This window comes from Ursus arctos, unplaced genomic scaffold, assembly GCF_023065955.2.
Source record: "Ursus arctos isolate Adak ecotype North America unplaced genomic scaffold, UrsArc2.0 scaffold_21, whole genome shotgun sequence".
Taxonomy (NCBI): domain Eukaryota; kingdom Metazoa; phylum Chordata; class Mammalia; order Carnivora; family Ursidae; genus Ursus; species Ursus arctos.
In genome coordinates, this window is record NW_026622886.1 from 12,596,288 (window position 1) to 12,614,361 (window position 18,074).

Here is an 18,074-nt window from a genome sequence, read left to right on the forward strand (position 1 = left end):
CAAGGAAAAATAGCCAGATTTGAAATAATAATAAATTTTCTCTTGGGGGGGTTCTGGTTATTAAAATACATGAGATAGTTTAGTGGACCTGTTACTCAGGGATACTAACAAAGGCCTTGAAGACAATAAGACAGACAATACTAAACTTAGAATGAGCATAATTTCAATTTTCTTTGATGATTGAGAAGGCACATCATGACCAAGCAATACTCTAGGGCCAGTATTATGCATCAACTACTCTTCCCAGTAATAATTGTTAATAGAATTTCTGGTAGTTAAATGCCAAATTAACAAGCTGTTCTTGCCTTTGGAGGCAATGTGTACATAGACTCTGCCAGCCCCAAACTGAATGAAGTATTTCTTGATTCTATTGCTTTTAGAGTTTTCCCACCAGAGTAATTCAAAGTCTAATTGCATTTGAGGGAATTTCAATTGGTCTCCAATATGGCCAGTTCCTACACCCTTCTCCAAATTGTAAGATGTCACTGATTTAACATATTATGATTAGCATTGGATAGTAATTCCAGGCTCTACTTTTTGTGATTATGTGTGGTCTTTTTTTTTTTTTTCAAATATTTTACTTATTTATTTGAGAGAGAGATAGCGAGAGAGAGCATGAGTAGGGAAGAGAGGGAGAAGCAGGCTCCTTGCTGAGCAGGGGGCTGACGTGGGCTTGATCCTAGGGTCCTGGAATCATGACCTGAGCCGAAGGCAGACACTTAACTGACTGAGCCACCCAGGCACCCCAATTATGTGTGGTCTTAAGAAAGTCACTTAAATTCTCTCTTATGTGGTTCTTTTATATTTTTTTATTTTAAATTCTTTAGTATTGCTATAATTGTTATCATTATCATAATCATCCCCTTATTTTTTAATAGGAATAATTCTGATATCTACCTCATGGTATTATTGCAAGTTACACATATTAAAAACATTTATCAGATAATAGCTGCTTAGATAGAACATAACTATTATTATTATTATTGTGATGTTTATTCTCTGCCTACCATTGACTAAAACACCCAACCAAAAAGCATTGTCTCCTACCCATCCAGGAACAGTTAATGATTCACTTAACGTATTTAGCGTTTACTTTGAGTGCCTACTATGCTCCAGTCTCTGAGACAAGCATCAGAAAAACAAAGGTAAAAGAGACTTGATAACTGCTCTAAAGAAATTCACAGTCTAATGGGGAAAACAGTCATATAGTCAGACAGTTATAAGACAGTGTGGTATGTGTACACCCACTAACAGAGATAAGGCTGGATTGACCAGGTTCAGGGAGGACTAACTTTGGAAAAGACAAAGAAAGGGTCATATAAATGATCCAGCAATTGCACTACTAGGTATTTACCCCAAAGATACAGACTTAGTGAAGAGAAGGGCCATATGCACCCCAATGTTCATAGCAGCATTGTCCACAATAGCTAACCTGTGGAAGGAGCCGAGATGCCCTTCAACAGACAAATGGATAAAGAAGATGTGGTCCATATATACAATGGAATATTACTCAGCCATCAGAAAGAACGATTACCCAACATTTGCAGCAACATGGACGGGACTGGAGGAGATAATGCTAAGTGAGATAAGTCAAGCAGAGAAAGACAATTATCATATGGTTTCACTCATTTATGAAACATAAGAAATAGCAGGAAGATCAGTAGGAGAAGGAAGGGAAGAATGAAGGGGGGGTAAGCAGAAGGGGGAATGAACCATGAGAGACTATGGACTCTGGGAAGCAAACTGAGGGCTTTAGAGGGAAAGGGGGTGGGGGATTGGGATAGGCCGGTGATGGGTATTAAGGAGGGCACATATTGCATGGAGTACTGGGTGTTACACACAAATAATGAATCATCGAACATTACATCAAAAACTAAGGATGTACTGTATGGTGACTAACATAACATAATAAAATATTATTAAAAAATAATAATAAATAAAAAAGCAACAAAAAAATAATAAGACAGGGGACAAAGGAGGATGCATGAGGAAGATGTTGAGCATTTACTGGGAAGAGAGCATTTCAGATAGAAAGAACACTTAAAAACCAAAAGGCAAGAAATACCATGGATTTGTTTGGCGACTTACGGAAATCTTGGGTGGTTTGGAATTGCTGGCATATAAAGTACAAGGCAAGCAGTGGTAAGAGATAAAATGGGAGTGGTCAACTGGGACTAGATTATGAAGGAAATTTTAGATCATGAGCCACCGAAGGCTTTAAAACAGAGACTTAAATCATAGATGTGGTGCCTCCAACTGCACCATTGTCAGAGGTCTCTTATCCTTTAGCAGAGCTCTCAAGACAGTATAAAGTTGCACCATGGCAGTTTGCCCAAGGCAGGAAGCATAGAAAACAGTTTGCTCCTTAACTTAGTGCCAGCAATTAAGACTTTGTGAGTGAATTGGGTTTAGGTTAAAACTATCAAGAATGGAGGAGTCCAGAAATGTCCTTTTGACCCAGACTATGTCCCTCTTTCCCCAGTTAAGCCCAAAGGCTGGTCAGACAAATAAGCATGTATAGATAGTGAATCTCTAGATCGTTGAAGAAAGTCTTGCTCCATGGAAGTTGTGTGTGAAGGCCTGGCCTTAGTCTACCCACTTCAGTTGTACTTAAAAGCCACCATAGCTTCCTCTGGGTTTAGGCTATGGTCAGTGGAAAACCAGGGGTCTGTGCTTACAGACTAGCAAGGGTGTTCTGTTCACAGGTGCCTCACAGGACCACAAGCCATGGCTTATAGCCTTGTATTCCAAGAAGTTCAACATCCCCAGAGCTCAGCCAACATTGGACATAAATGTCCCCAAATCAGCAAATAAATGCTGTATTGTGGCCAAGGCAACAGCAGCTGCTTCTGAGAATATAATGGGATAAAGAAGGGACACAGAATGCTTTGCTAAATTCTCTTTCTACAGGAAACTGGAATAAAAATGAATTAAAATGCCAATGCTGGGGGTTTTATGGTTAATAACCCCTAACAAAAGATATATACATCCTATACTTATGTAAGGTAATATGGAGAATTGAGTTCTTTTTTTTTTAAAGATTTTATTTATTTATTTGAGAGAGAGAGTCAGAGAGCACAGGAGAGGGAGCAAGCACAAGCAGGAGGGAAGGACAGAGGGAGAGGGAGACAAGCAGACTCCCCACTGGGGAGCCTGACTCAGGGCTCTATCCCAGGACCCTGGGATCATGACCTTTGTTGAAGGCAGACACTTAACGAACTGAGCCCCCCAGGGACCCTATAGAGAATTGAGTTCTTGATCTAGATAATGTCAGACAAAAATTTTTTAACACATTCACCCAAATTATTTGGATAATTGAGGGAAAAAATCATTTACCATTTGAATTATCTGAAACTCTCCACTTCACTACACGGTGTAATCACAGATCTGAATTACATGTATCTAAGAAATACTGCTTTGAGAAGGAAGCTTGACACTTGAGGGGAGGAATGGGCCTCCTTCAAACAGTCCACGAGGTTTTTTGTTGTTGTTGTTGTTTTTTAAACAACTTCAGAAAAATCAACAGGAAAGGAAAGGGTGATATGAAATGCCTTTAACTTTACTGTCATTCCTGAGTATGTACAGATCCCCCCATCTCCATGAAGTAGAAACATGCTCCCTCAAATTCAAAGCAGACTACCTGAACGATCACATTTAAATCCTATTTAATCTGGAAGAATGTCAGCAATGAGCTTGCCAGGACATAAATAATGATTTTGGTCACTCGGGCCTATAGTAAGAAAGTCATCCAAAATTGAACAAGCATGGAGTCTTTGAAGGTGGTCATGATGGGGCCCATCATAGTGTGTTAAGGATCTCAGAAGCACTTCTCTAAAAGAAGCCAAGGCACAGATGGATTTGAATTTTCAGAGAACAGATAATCCAACAATTGAGTGACATCAACTCAAAGACTATAAGGATGAAAGCCAGGATGTTAACCATTCGTGTCCTGTTTCTCAGTGTCGTAGGTCATTCATCCATCCCAACATTTAATGAAAGTTTCAAAGCATCAGAAACATCCATCATCTACAGTTGTCTAGGCGCCAGGGAGGAATCATGATGGTCTAAACTATCTGGTCTTCTTGTATTTCTTCTATACATAAACTGCCTCAGTAATACACTCATTCATCCTTACACAGACATACACACCAGACAATGCTGTTACAATTCTTTGGAAGCTTATTAATAGATTATACTATTTTTTTTTTTTTGTCATTCGGAGTGTATAGGTCAGATGCTCAGCAGCATCATAGTTTCCTTCACACAAATTTCAGTACTAAATAATATTAACTGACCTTCTGTTTGTCTCCTGTGGTTAAGTTTCTTCAACTCTACTGGAAGTTCCTAGAAGGCAGAGACGAGGGTTCTATCCTTTGCTTGTCTCCACCATAGCAAAATAGTGGTTATGGAAAAGGCTCAATTAATATTATATGTGAATTGATAGGTACACATAGAAATATGTTTGTTTATGACATGACCTGACCAAATTAATTTAAAAAGGAAGGGTTTATCAATGGCCTTTGAAACTGATCAGTTGGCATTTTGAGAGTAATTATACATCCTCAGTGGGGAAGAGACTTAGCCAGGGTCACTGTAGTTCTAAGCCCAAATATAGTATGTGCCATACTCCAAGTTCATTGTGGAAAAATGTAGAGCTCAGAGCTCAACTTCTAAGAAGTGAGTTCAGGGGCCCTCTCAGTTCTAAAGAACTGATTCATACTTTCTATCTGTCAGTTTTGGCACATTTAACTATGAGAACGTAAGTTCTGAAATCCCAAAAGAGGCCCAAAGATCACCAAGCTAATCGACAAAGCAGAGCTGGCTTTATTACATATAAGGGGATACATCCCGGGGAATTTTGCAAAACTTGAATATATGGAGTAAGCAGCTCTGGTGATTTTGAAGAGGCCAAGGGAAACAACTGAGGCTTTATTTGGGGCTATATAAAATGAGACCATGTCAAAGACATAAATCACTGGGGGAAACATTTCAAATCCATAGCTAACTCTTCTCTGTCTGGACAGCTTGCCCTCCAGGACATCTGAATTTACTCAAGGTCAAATGGAGAGCAAGGTCAGAGGCAGAACCTGAAATAGAACCCTTAATTCCCAATGTGTAGGCTACAGCTCCAAACTCAGGTTGAGGATTACACCCAAGGCTAAAACCAGCATTACAACAGAAATCTGTAAGCCTTGAGTAAAATGAAACAAGTTCATTGAAATCAAAGAAATCCCATTTTTGGACATTGTCCTATAGGATTTGATGAGTGGGAGGGACAAGAACAAGATTATATTATGTGTGTGGCATGTGTGACGCCTTCTGAGGTGTCTCCTAGGGGAATTCCTGAGGAATAGGCAAGCTTACCTATGGGTATGGTGGAAACCACAGCTCAAGATACTCTTCAGGAAACTTAAGCCTGGAAGATCCTCATGCTGTTTGTTATAAAGCATGAGCACTGAACAAAATAAATGAAATTGGATTTCTGAGTAACTGAGAGGAAATTGGATTTGATGCTGTGGCCAGACATCTAACAGAAATTGCCCAAAGCTGGAAATAACAAATGCTACTGAAAAATAAATACATTTTCTAAAAAGAACTTACAAACATTTTTTAATTGCCCAGATCAAATGAACCTTGCTGTCTCGACAGAGGCTATCTCCTTAGAGACAGTGGGAATAGAAAAGACATACAGACAGATTAAATAGGAAGGAGATGAAGGGAAACCCTTTCCTGATTGAAGACAACTGATCATTTAAGTTAATGCTTAAATACAGAATATCTATAAGGCAGGCTCTACCAGGCTGGGTTCTAAGAAACTCTCATTTCATGATCAAATAAGTTTGTAAAATTCTAAATGCTATATTCTCATTCTAAAGGCTCACAGTACACATAAGCATATTAAAGGCACTGAGAAGCATTGAGTTATGGAGACCTGTTTCACATTAACAGAACTGAAATGGGCAGAACCGGGATTCAAACCTGATCTCTTTGAAAGTCATGCTCTTAATCACTATGTTGTACTGCTCCATTCTAAACGAATATTTTTTTCTCTCTCTTAATTTTGAAAAGCTTAAATAATATATAAAGAGAGAAAATTATAAAACAAACACATCTGTGTACCCAATACAAGAAATTAACAAATGCTAACATTTTATCATGTTTCTTATTTTTATGTGAAAGAAAAGAAACACCACAGATAAAATAAAAGCCCCCCTTGCTCTCCTTCATCTCCCACCTTCCTCCCCAGAAGCAAACATTATGCTGAAATTGCTATGTATTCTTATAGTTCACATTTTTCTATTTTATAACAAGTATATGCTATATGTACCTGCTAGATGAATAGGGTCTAGCATAAATATATATCTAGATAAATAGTCTGTGGTATCTAGATAAATAGTATTATTTCACTTTTTAAACAGTTACATAAATGCTATCATGCGGCATGTATCATTCTTTTTTTATTGATTTAATTAATTTTTAAGTTCATTTGTTTTTATTTTGTTTTTAGTTTTTCTTTTATTATATGTGCAGAGAACACAGGGGAAGGGAGGGAAAACCGAATGGGAAGAAATCAGAGAGGGAGACAAACCATGAAAGACTCTGGACTCTGGGATACATGTATCATTCTAAAATTTCTTTTTTTTTTCACTCAGTATCACTTTTCTGAGGGCTAACTTATTGCTTTAATTGTTGTATCACATTACATCTTACGAAAAAAAACATAGCTTACTTATTTGTTTCTCCTACAGATGGGCATGGAAGTTGTCCAATTTTTACTATTACTAAACAATGCCCCAATAAGCATTCTTGTTCATGTGTCCTTATGCACCTGTAGAGAGATCCCCTAGAGTATATATCTAGAAGTAGAGCTGCTGGGTTCACACAGTTTCAAACTTGCAGGATATTGCCAAATTATTTTCAAATGACTTTCTTAGAAAGTCTAGAAAGTCTTTTTAGAAAGTCTTAGAAATTCTAGAAAACAGTAGAGTCAAGATTTTAACTAGGACTGATTCTACGTGTTCTTTTCACTACTTTACGTGTGTGTGGTGCTACTTCACCATTTTAACACTGAGTCTATGCGAAAGTGAATGACAATAAATGGCAAGAAAAGGTGATGGTAGCTCAGAGAATCTGTGTGCCTCTGGCCAGAGCCACCTCAATCTCCTACTAACTCATGAACAGTAAATGTGGCAACTCAAGTATTAGTTCTTTTTCCAGCAAAGGTCTCACAAAGCACTGGAGAGAAAAGGAACTATGAAAAGCAACTTATTTCCCTAGGACTGGCGGCAGACTGTTTCCAATCCTGTCACAGAAGAGTGACCATTCTTGTAATGACTAACATCTGTATAGTTCTCTATAGCTTATATATGAAATATCTGTAACATGTAGAAAGATGAAAGGGGATCTTGATGTATGATGGTTGGGACCTTAGAGACTGTTTTCTCATCCCTTTTTTTTCCTTTCCAAATAAAATGCACATAAATCAGAGTATATGTCTACACTATACAAATTACTATACCCTGAAGTTATGAGACGACTATTGAAATCAAGCATGAAACTAAAATCCCTTCAGGGGCAAAATGTCCCTTTCTATCAAACTCCATTAGGTTATGCTGATTTCAGAATTATTTTCAATAGTTAGTATTGTATTTGAAACAGTGATAACCAATTAAACAAATAATAGGAAGAATGTTCCCATCCATGTTCACAACAAAAACCATAATTCACTACTTATAAATAAAATTCACACACACACACACACACACACACACACACACACACACACTCACACTCCAAAGCAAAAGAAAAGTGCACACCAAATCTGACTTATGAACATAGTCTGGTTTTGATATCATTGTTAAGCTAGCCTTACAAAATATGTTGGTTGGTTTCCCACCTTTTTATGTTGTTTGGAACAGTTAGCATAAGATGAGAATTATCTATTCCTTGAAGATTTGCTGGAACTCACCCATAAAGTTATCTGGGTCTGGTGCCTTTTCTTAGGAAATATATTTGGCTTCTGTGTCCATTTCTTTTATGTTTTTGGCCTATGTTGTTGAGCTCATTCTTATAATTTATATTTTCCTTAAAATACTCTGCTTATTTATGTTTCAAATTCCTTGGTACAAAATTGTTCACATAATTTTCATAATATGTTTTAATTTTTAAAGCATTTTTATGTCTCTATTTTCATTTCAGATTCTATTTATTTGTGCTTTCTTTCTTTTTTCATAGAATTTTTTCCCAGAGTATTGTTTATTTTATAAAACTTCAAAGAACTACATTTCGGTTTTGTTAATCAACTCTACTTTTGGCATTTGTGCATTTTTCTAATTTATTAAATTTTGCCTTTGTCTTCATTTCCTCCCTTCTACTTTCTTTGAGTTTTTCCTAGCTTTCTGGGTGGAAAATTAGTTTATTTTTAAACCTTAAATTTTGTTTTAGAATAAGCCACTTAAGGATATAAATTTTTCTCTATGTACCACATTGTTTAATACCTAACAAATTTTATTTCTATCATAAATACTTATTTCCATTAGATCCATGAATTAAATTGATGTGTTTTATTTGTTTTGTTTTAATTTCCTGATATCTAGTCTTTTGGAAAACTCTACTTCTGTTGTGAATTTTTATTTTTATTTCACTGCAGTCATTGAACATGGCTTATGTAATATCAGTCTTGACAAGGCTTCCCCTGTGGCATAGTATATAATCAGCTTTTGCACCTGTTCGATTTGACTAAAAGCTGTCTTATTTCTATTTGTTGAATTCAGAGCCCTTTGGTTGGTATTAGATCAATCTTATAAAACGTGTAATTCAAACTACTTCATACTTTATTACAGATATTTTTACATTTTATGTTTTTCTCTTCCCTTGTCATTGCTTTATCTCTCTTGAGCATTTGGTTGGATTGAGTACATTTTTTTTTGTTCCATTTTCTCTCTATTGCTTTAAAGTTATGCACTTTCTTCACCAAGTGTTTACCCTTATTTAGCTTTCAAATGTATATTTTTATGAAATATTGTAGAATTAATCAGTATTTTAATTTTTATTCTTCCTCATCCCAAATAAGACAAGAAGATGAGAAGTTAGTTCTCTTAGCTACTCTCCTCACCTCTAACGTCTCATATGTAGGTTTAGTTACAATTTAATAATTTTTTAAATAGATATTTTTGTACACAGTATTGAGACCATTTTCTTTGTTCACCATTGATTCTTGTATTCTACTATATCTTTGGATTAATTTTTCTTCTTGCTAGTCTATATTATTTAGTAGTTCTCCCCCTCCTGCTTAGAGAGTCCTGAGTAAGCTTTATGTGTCCTTGCTTGCTTGAAAATGTCTTTCTTTTATCCTTACTATTTTTTTTAAAGATTATCTATTTATTTATTCGACAGAGACAGCCAGAGAGAGAGGGAACGCAAGCAGGGGGAGTGGGAGAGGAAAAAACAGGCTCATAGCGGAGGAGCCTGATGTGGGGCTCAATACCCCAACACCGGGATCACGCCCTGAGCCAAAGGCAGACGCTTAACTGCTGTGCCACCCAGGTGCCCCTATCCTTACTATTGAATGAAAGTTTGCTTAAGTATCAAATTCCAGATTCAATAGTATTTTTCCTTAAGCATTTTGAAAATATTTTCAATTGTTTTCTTGTTTTCAAGGTTATTGGTGAAAAAATATTTTAAAGATATTCTATCTTTCATCTTTCTAAAATTTAACAAAAAAACTAAGGATATACTGTATGGTGACTAACATAATATAATAAAAATATTATTAAAAAATAAAATTATCAAATGTTCAATAATAAAAAAAATAAAGTTTTATAACACTCTAACGTGTAATTTTTTCTCTATCTGGTTTGTTACTTGGCAAGCCCTTTAAACACTATCTGTCCTTCATTTTAACTAATCTGGGTTTTTTTTTAAAATCTGTTTTTATGATACTTCTACTAGGTAAGCGTTGGAACTTTCGGATCCGGTTTCCAAGTCTCTTAACCTTTTTTTCCCCCCTCTTTCCTACCTCTTTATTATTTTGTACTGTGTTTTGAAATCCTCAGTTAAGATGTTTGGCTTGTTGGTTTGTTCTTTAGCTCTAACCAGCATGTTATTTACTTTTAATTTTCTTTTATATACAGAAACACCCATGCACATACATACATACACACATACTTCCTCCAAGGTCTCTAATAGGAGATATAGTTACAGATGATATATAGATACAGATATATTGATATATCAACCTTCTCCTATTTTATAAGCCCTGTTCTTATCTCAAGATTTCTTCCTTTATCTCTCGGAAGATTCTTTTTATTTAAAGACATTTTCTGATTGGCTTTCTAACTTTATTTCCTAAGCTGAGGGTATTTCTATTTGTTAAGCTTGTTAGACCCTGTTGAGGTGTATGGTCCTCATAGATTCAGTGATGTTTGGTTGTGACTTCATCTTCTGCAACGGAATTCTCAACCCTGTGTCCTGGGCTTAAAGTGTCTTCTTTATTACTTGTGGCTTTCTAGGTTGGGTTCCTGCCTATAGGTGGCTTATTGCAAAAGCAGTCTTAACTCAGTCCTGAGATCTCCATTCTCCATTTTCTTCTATAGATTGGCCTTTGGGCCAAGAAAAATTATTTTCCTGTTTTCAAATATGGTTCTTATTAGTTTAATATTTAAATATATCTTTTATTTCATTTTTCTGGGATTGAGTTGAGAGAAAAAGATTCCAGTACATACTCATTCAACTTTATTTGTACTTCTAGTTGTTTTTGCCATTTCAACTTCTAGTTGAATATGACAGCATTCAGCAAGAAAAGGTTCATGATAGTTTTATCTTTATTGTATGTTCAAAATAATTATTTGTTATACGTATTGTTTTCCTTGAATTTTGCCTTGAAATTAATATTTCAATCTGTTTCTTTCTCGTTGAATTTTCAACATCTATCACTGCTAATAATTTGCTTTTAAACTTTCAAGGTGTGTTATACATGTTCTTTATGAAGAAACAAATAATTATATTATTTTAATCTAGTTTGAAACCCTTTTAATAAAGCAAATTTGTCCATGGATACTTTTGATTAAAACTAACATATATGATCTGCAATCTTGTACTAATATTATTTTAAGGAAATAATTTAAATAATATTTTAAATAATTTCCTATTGTTAATTCTATAAATTGCTACTTATAAGATTTTCAAAAGCATTTTTTAACCTCTAGTTATTTTTATTTATTATTTTTATTGTTATGTTAGTCACCATACAGTACTTCATTAGTTTTTGATGTAGTTGTTCCACGATTCATTGTTTGTGTCTAACACCCAGTGCTCATTGCAATACGTGCCCTCCTTAATACCCATTATGCACCCCAATGTTCATAGCAGCAATGTTCACAATAGCCAAACTGTGGAAGGAGCTGAGATGCCCTTCAACAGACAAATGGATAAAGAAGATGTGGTCCATATATACAATGGAATATTAATCAACCTCTAGTTATTTTTATCTTGGTTAGGAATGAGAAAGTATCTTTAATCCTCTGATTTTCTCCCATATTTCCTTCATTTCATCTAACAATACTGTTCATTTTATATTTCCAAGTTGAGAAAGATATATATATATCTTGTTTACCACTGTATCCAAAGGGCCTGACATCTAACAAACATGGCTGTATGTGTAGAACAAGTTAATTCAATGACATCTTAGTAATTTATCTATGAAAGAGTAAGATAATTTGGTTGGATATAAAATTCTTGACTAATAGTTGTGGGGTTTTTTTTTCTCCCTCAAAATTCTGTAACCATAGAATTTATTGTTTTTAAGAAGAATAAACTAGATTTACCCCCATTATGGCTTTTTCTGCCTGGATTTTCAATGGATTTTTCTTTATCCTTCTAGCCCAGAAATCTTATCTGGATAAATATAAGTTTAATTTCATTTTCACTATTTTCCCCTGGAATGGAGTGAGCTTTTAAATCTTTAAACATGCCTTAGCTCATCTCAGTTAAAATTGTTTTGTCTTATATCTTTAATTAATAATTTGATTCTACTCGTGTTTTTCTCTTTTTTTTCAGGAGAGTAACTTATTTGGGTTTTGGTTCTCTGTTTTTGGTTTCTGTATCAGTCGTTTTCCTTTTCAAATTTTTAAGTTTCTTTGAGCTTTTTTTCTGCATTCTAGGAGAACAGCTCAGATTTATCTCTTACACCACTTACTGGGTTATGGACAGCATTGATTATGCTCTCCACAGCCTCCAATGTAGATTTTAAGGTTATTGTTAAATTGTAGTTTCAACAACATCTTTAGCTCATTGTTTCTTTTTTTCATCTCCTTCTATTCTCTTTTTAATTTTTTATCATATCCTACTTTATTTCATTTTATCTTATTAATTTTATATTGGTGCAATTGCTGCCTGTTCTTCCCAAAGGAATTTTCTTTTGTATCTCTCTGTATATAGCATGGTGTTAGTTAGTCAGTGTCAAGTGTACCATGAGGATGACCCACTAAGTCAGTGTTATTCAAAATGTGGTGCATAGACAGGTACAGTCTGAAAATTGCTTGTTACTGTATTGTTTTTGCAAAATCAGAGAAGATAAACACTGTCAATTTCTGTACTTGTCTCACTGCTGAATGTTCATAAAAAGTCCAAAGATGTCTCACTGGTTTCAACCACACTTTGAGTAGCATTGCTTTAGATAATTGCAGAATAATAAGATAGAAGACATCTCTTAGAGCTGCTTTCCTATTCTTGACCATCCTGCCTCTAGAATATTATATGAAAGAAGAATAAACTTTTATTTTCTTTGAAAAGAAAGATACCCTGTATTATGGAGTATCTTTTTTTTTTTAACAGAAGCTTTGCCTGTACTTTAATACAGTGCAATAGATCATTTTCAGAAATAGGTCCTTCCTTTGAGTCTTCTAATATTTGTTCCTTTCCCTTATTCCACAGTATTTTTTTCATAACTCCCATATTGGTTCTTTCCATTTTTTCTATCTTGATTCATTCTTAAACATAGAAAAGTGTTTTCAGACAGAGTTTGTCCACAGACAGTATGTGGATTGTATTGGACTTATACTTTGTCATATGATGGAAAACCTCCTTTACAGCCAGCTATACAAATGTGGGTGGAGGATGATGGTGGTGGTGTGGTATACAGAGGTGAGGTTAGGTGGGGATGCTTCACTCCAGTCTAATCCTCAGGTTCTATCACAATTTCACTTATTGACCTGCTTTCCCTACACTCATCACCTTGTTCTCTGATACTCTGATCTCATAGTATTTATATAGAACTCAATTTCCATCATCCACTGTTATTAGAGTTCTTTATTTCAATATATGCCTCCTCTAGTGCCCACTCACACACAGAGGCTTTCATTTTGCTAGGACCTGTGTGAACCTATCAGGATTGTGTTACAGGTGAAGAACGTGGAAGGAAGATGAAGCTTAGCGGTTGCTGGTACTAAATCAAATGTCAATGGTGGTGGTGGGGGGGGTGTCGTCCTACTTTCTTTTCTATCCTCTTCCCAACAGGACCTAATGAGTGACTGAATATTAAGGAGAAGGGAGAGGAAATATTTCAGGATAGTTCCCAAGTTTCTAGTCTGAATGACTGGGAAGATGGAGAAGGTGGTATTTATTGAAAGAGGGCAGATTTGGCTAGAAAGAGAATGATTTGGGTTACCTATGATATACTGTCATAACATCCCAATGGAAATTTCTAGTAGGAAGGTGTCTGTATACTTTGGGGCTATGGAGTGAGCATTTAGATTTCAAACTCATTGGCATATGGACCGAAACCATGAGTGTGACCACCCTAAGTAGAGTGAGAGAGAAGAATGCCCAGGAATAACCTTAAAGAAACCATTAAAGGGTCAAGTAGGGAAGGAGGAACAAGGAAAATGTACAAAGATGTAGCTAAAGAGGTATGAAAACTATTAGAAGAATATAGTTATGATAGCCAAAGAAAGAAAATGCTTCAGGAAAGAGGGGATAGCTCACAGGGACAAATGCCATTGAGAGATTAAGCCAAATAAGTATTGAAAATCAACTCCCTTGTTTCTGGAATTAAGTTGACTACAAGTCTAAATTTTCAACCTTCTTGTGACTTGTTTCTAAATCCTTTAATTTATATGTATTTTTGTGGGAAATCAAGAAATTCTGCAGTAGAAGCTGTTCTCCAGCTGACTTTCAAAACAGAAGTCTACACTAGTACTGGGTTTTTTGTTTTGCTTTGTTTTTAGTATTCTTGTAATCCCTCTTTTTTTGGTCAAGGACCATTTGGTTGCAAATAATAGTATCCCATTCAAATTAGGGTAAGCCAAAAGTAGAATGTTTTTAAAATAATACAAATGTAATTCATAGTACCCAAAGTCAGGAAGTCTTGTGAGGCCTCATGGGAGACTGGAATGAGGAACTGGAAAGCTGTCAGGAACCAAGATAGCTACTTTCTTTCTGGGTCTATCTCTCTACAGACTCTGTGGTCTCTTGTCTGCTTTTCTTTGTTCATCTTCTTACTTCATTCCTCTCTGTAATTCAGATTTCTATTTCTCAATGAACAGAAAAGAAAAATGGCCCCCAAGGTAGTTCTACTTTTCTCTTTCAGCACCACTCAAGCCTGCATAGCATTCCTGGGTCCCTATTGCAATTTTCTAGAAGAAAAAGATTGACTGGCCAAGTTTGGATCATGTACCCTTCTCTCATCCAATCAACTGGGAACAAGGCAAATCATGTGCCCTTTCCCCAATGTGAGAATGGGGAGTAGGAGAGCTGGCTCAGAGAGAGGAATAAGTAGGTTGATTAACTAAATTGGTTACTACTGCATCTTCCTTATCTCACCCGGTTCTCTTTTCTGCTCAACTTACTGTCTTCACATTTCATCTTGCTGTATTTTTATTTCAGAATGTTCTCTTCTCATTATTCTCTGCTCTTATCTTTAAAAAGCCTGTGTCTATTTGCATCTTACTATTAAACAATTTTCTGTTTTCCCTTAAAAAATAGTTTTTGAAGATAATGATCTTTATCTTCTAATCCAACACAAAGAAATGTGTTCCTTTTTTCTGCCATAAATTTTCATAGGCCTAGAGGATTCCTCTTTTACAGAGTATACTTTCATACTCATCAGAGGTTCCTCTTTTCTTCTGAAAGTAGGAGAGACCTGTAATTGATGTTTGCTAATAATAGTGTATATGACTTGCCCTTGTCCCCACTCACAAAGGTTTGGAAGAGTTCCCCTATCAGAATACCTTGAGATAGGATGGGGGAGGGAACACAAACTGATGTAAACAAATTCTTGCCCAAACTCCATCATCTATCAGTCTGCCTTCTGCTATTGCTCTAATGGACTGAATTTCTCCACCCTGGTGCCTTTATCCTCTAAACTAATCAAGGGCTAAAAAATCCAGAGTCTCCTTCATGCACTCTACTATAAGTTCCAGAAGATCAGAATCCTCAAGATAGTTTATCTTTAGTCTGTCACAGCTTCACACAGAGTGTATAGTAGATATTCAATAAAAGTTTGATCTTGACTCTTCCTAAAATGCAAATTTGGTTATGTCATTTACCTGGCTTCCTATAGTGCTTTAGAGTGTCCTTGAACGCAGAGAGAATTCTAGTTTTCTCAGTTTGGAATTGCAAGTCCTTAATAAATTGGCCCTACTTCTCTCACTCTTACGAGAGAAGCTCTAACTCTATGCTCATAAGCATCCTAATGGGTCATTCACAACCTATCTTCAATTCCACTATGTATGATTCATTCTCATACTTCTATGTCTGTATTACCTCTGTATTTCCCCTTTATTATCATTTCCCCTGCCTCAAATCTTTCTCCCTTCCTCTTCTCTGCATCGTAAACTTTCATGGATCCTTCCAGACTCAGGTCCATCATAACCTCCAACATCTGGGGCAAATGTCAGAGTTGGACTCCCATCCTCTCTTTCCCCACAGCACCTGCATCTATGCCTCTATTAATGTACCTAATGCACCTTTTTAGAATCAAGTTTTTAGTTTTTACTTGTCTGTTTCCTAACTAGACTTGAAGCTATTTAGAAACAACTACCACGTATTTTTCATCTCTGGATATCTAGCTTCTACTTGGAACCAGGTAAGAACTCCATAAATGTTGACGAACAAATCAATTAGTGTCCAGATATTAAGCTTGAAGATATAAAACTAGAAATACCTAGGTTGATAAAACAACACACAGTCATTTGTTAATTTTTTTTCTATTATGTCCAGTTAGCCAACATATAGTACATCATTAGTTTTTGATGTAGTGTTCAATGATTGATTAGTTGCATATAACACCCAGTGCTCATCACAACACATGCCTTTCTTAATAGCCATCACTCGACTACTTCATCCCCCTCCACCCTCTCCTCTGAAACCCTCAGTTTGTTTCCCAGAGTCCAGAGTCTCTCATAGTTTGTCTCCCTCTCTGGTTTCTTCCCTTTCAGTTTTCCCTCCCTTCCCCTATAGTCCTTCATGCTATTCCTTATGTTCCACATATGAGTGAAAACATATGATAATTGTCTTTCACTGCTTGACTTATTTAACTTGGCATAATACCCTCCAGTTCCATACATGTCAGTGTGAATGGTGGGTATTCATCCTTTCTGATGTTGAGTAATATTCCATTGTATATATGTACCACAAAGTCATTAGTTAATCAATTGACTAGCCAACTGTTCAGTGTTACATGATCAACTAACCTTCAAGAAGCTTGAGTAGCTAGAGAGCCTCTTAATCCTAATTCACAATAACATATCTGGGTCCATGAATATCAGGCAGCTGTTAATTACATGCTCAGAGACAGGGAGGTAAATAAAATGTATGTGTATTGGCAAAGCTCTTGAAACTTCCCTTTGTCACATGAACCAAGATAAAGTGAACTTTGCTAGTAGAGCACGAGGGAAACACTAGTAGTCTCTTCATGTGAATGATATTTGGAAGCTTACAAAGTGCTTTCACATCCCTTGGAATCCTTAAGTAATCCTGTGAGTCAATTAGAGTATCATAAATTTACTTTATAAATGTGGACACTTCTAAGACTCGAGAGGTAAAATGACATGTCCCAAAACCACTCTGCCAAAAAGTGATGAAAGTAGTGCTCAAATTCATATCTTCAGCTCCTGTGTTTACATCAGATGCTCATTTCTTCTTCTTCTTCTCCCTCTTCTCCTTCTTCCCCCCTCCCCCTCCCCCTCCCCTTCTTCTTCTTCTTCTTCTTCTTCTTCTTCTTCTTCTTCTTCTGACTCATTTCATTTAATCAGTTAGCAGAGAAATCTAAGCAACAAGTACATTCAATAACTTGGTTCCAAAACAACAAAATCCATAACAATCTATTTGCTTTACAATATATATGCTATTCAGAAGCTTCCACATTATTTCATTGGTTACATGAAACAGCCCTGCAAAGTAGATTGGACAAATACTCTAATGCCTCCTTAGGTGATGAGAAGTCTGAGGTACAGTAAGACTGTGACCGTCCCAGGTTATTCAAACCTGGGTGACAAACCTAATTCCTGATTGTTTGTTCTAGCCCTTGCTTACCAATATCTTGATATATTTGAAAGTCTCGACAGTTACAAGAGAGTTAGCCCACTCTGGAGAAGTCAGGAGAGATAAATAGAAATAATTAGCTCAGGGGAAAGTGGCAGTAATGCCCTATGATTCAGTCCATTTTGTATTGATTCCCATTTTGTATCCAAAATGGATCTGTCATATCTCTGGTTCTGCTTTATTCAGAGTAGTTTGATGTGTATGTGTATGTGTAGTAGACTATACCATTAGTCTAGGGTAAATTTAAATAGGTCATCTTTTAGGGGATGTATTTTTTTTAAATTTTAATTTAAATTCAACTTGGTTAACATATAATGTATTATTAGTTTCAGGGGTAGAATTTAGTGTTCTCATCAGTTGCATATAACATCCAGTGCTCATTACATCAAGTGCTCTCCTTAATGCCCATCACCCAATTACCTCATCCCCCCACCCACCTCCCCTCCAGCAACTCTCAGTTTGTTTCCTATAGTTAAGAGTCTCTTATAGTTTATGTCCCTCTCTGTTTTCATCTTATTTTATTTTTCCTTCCC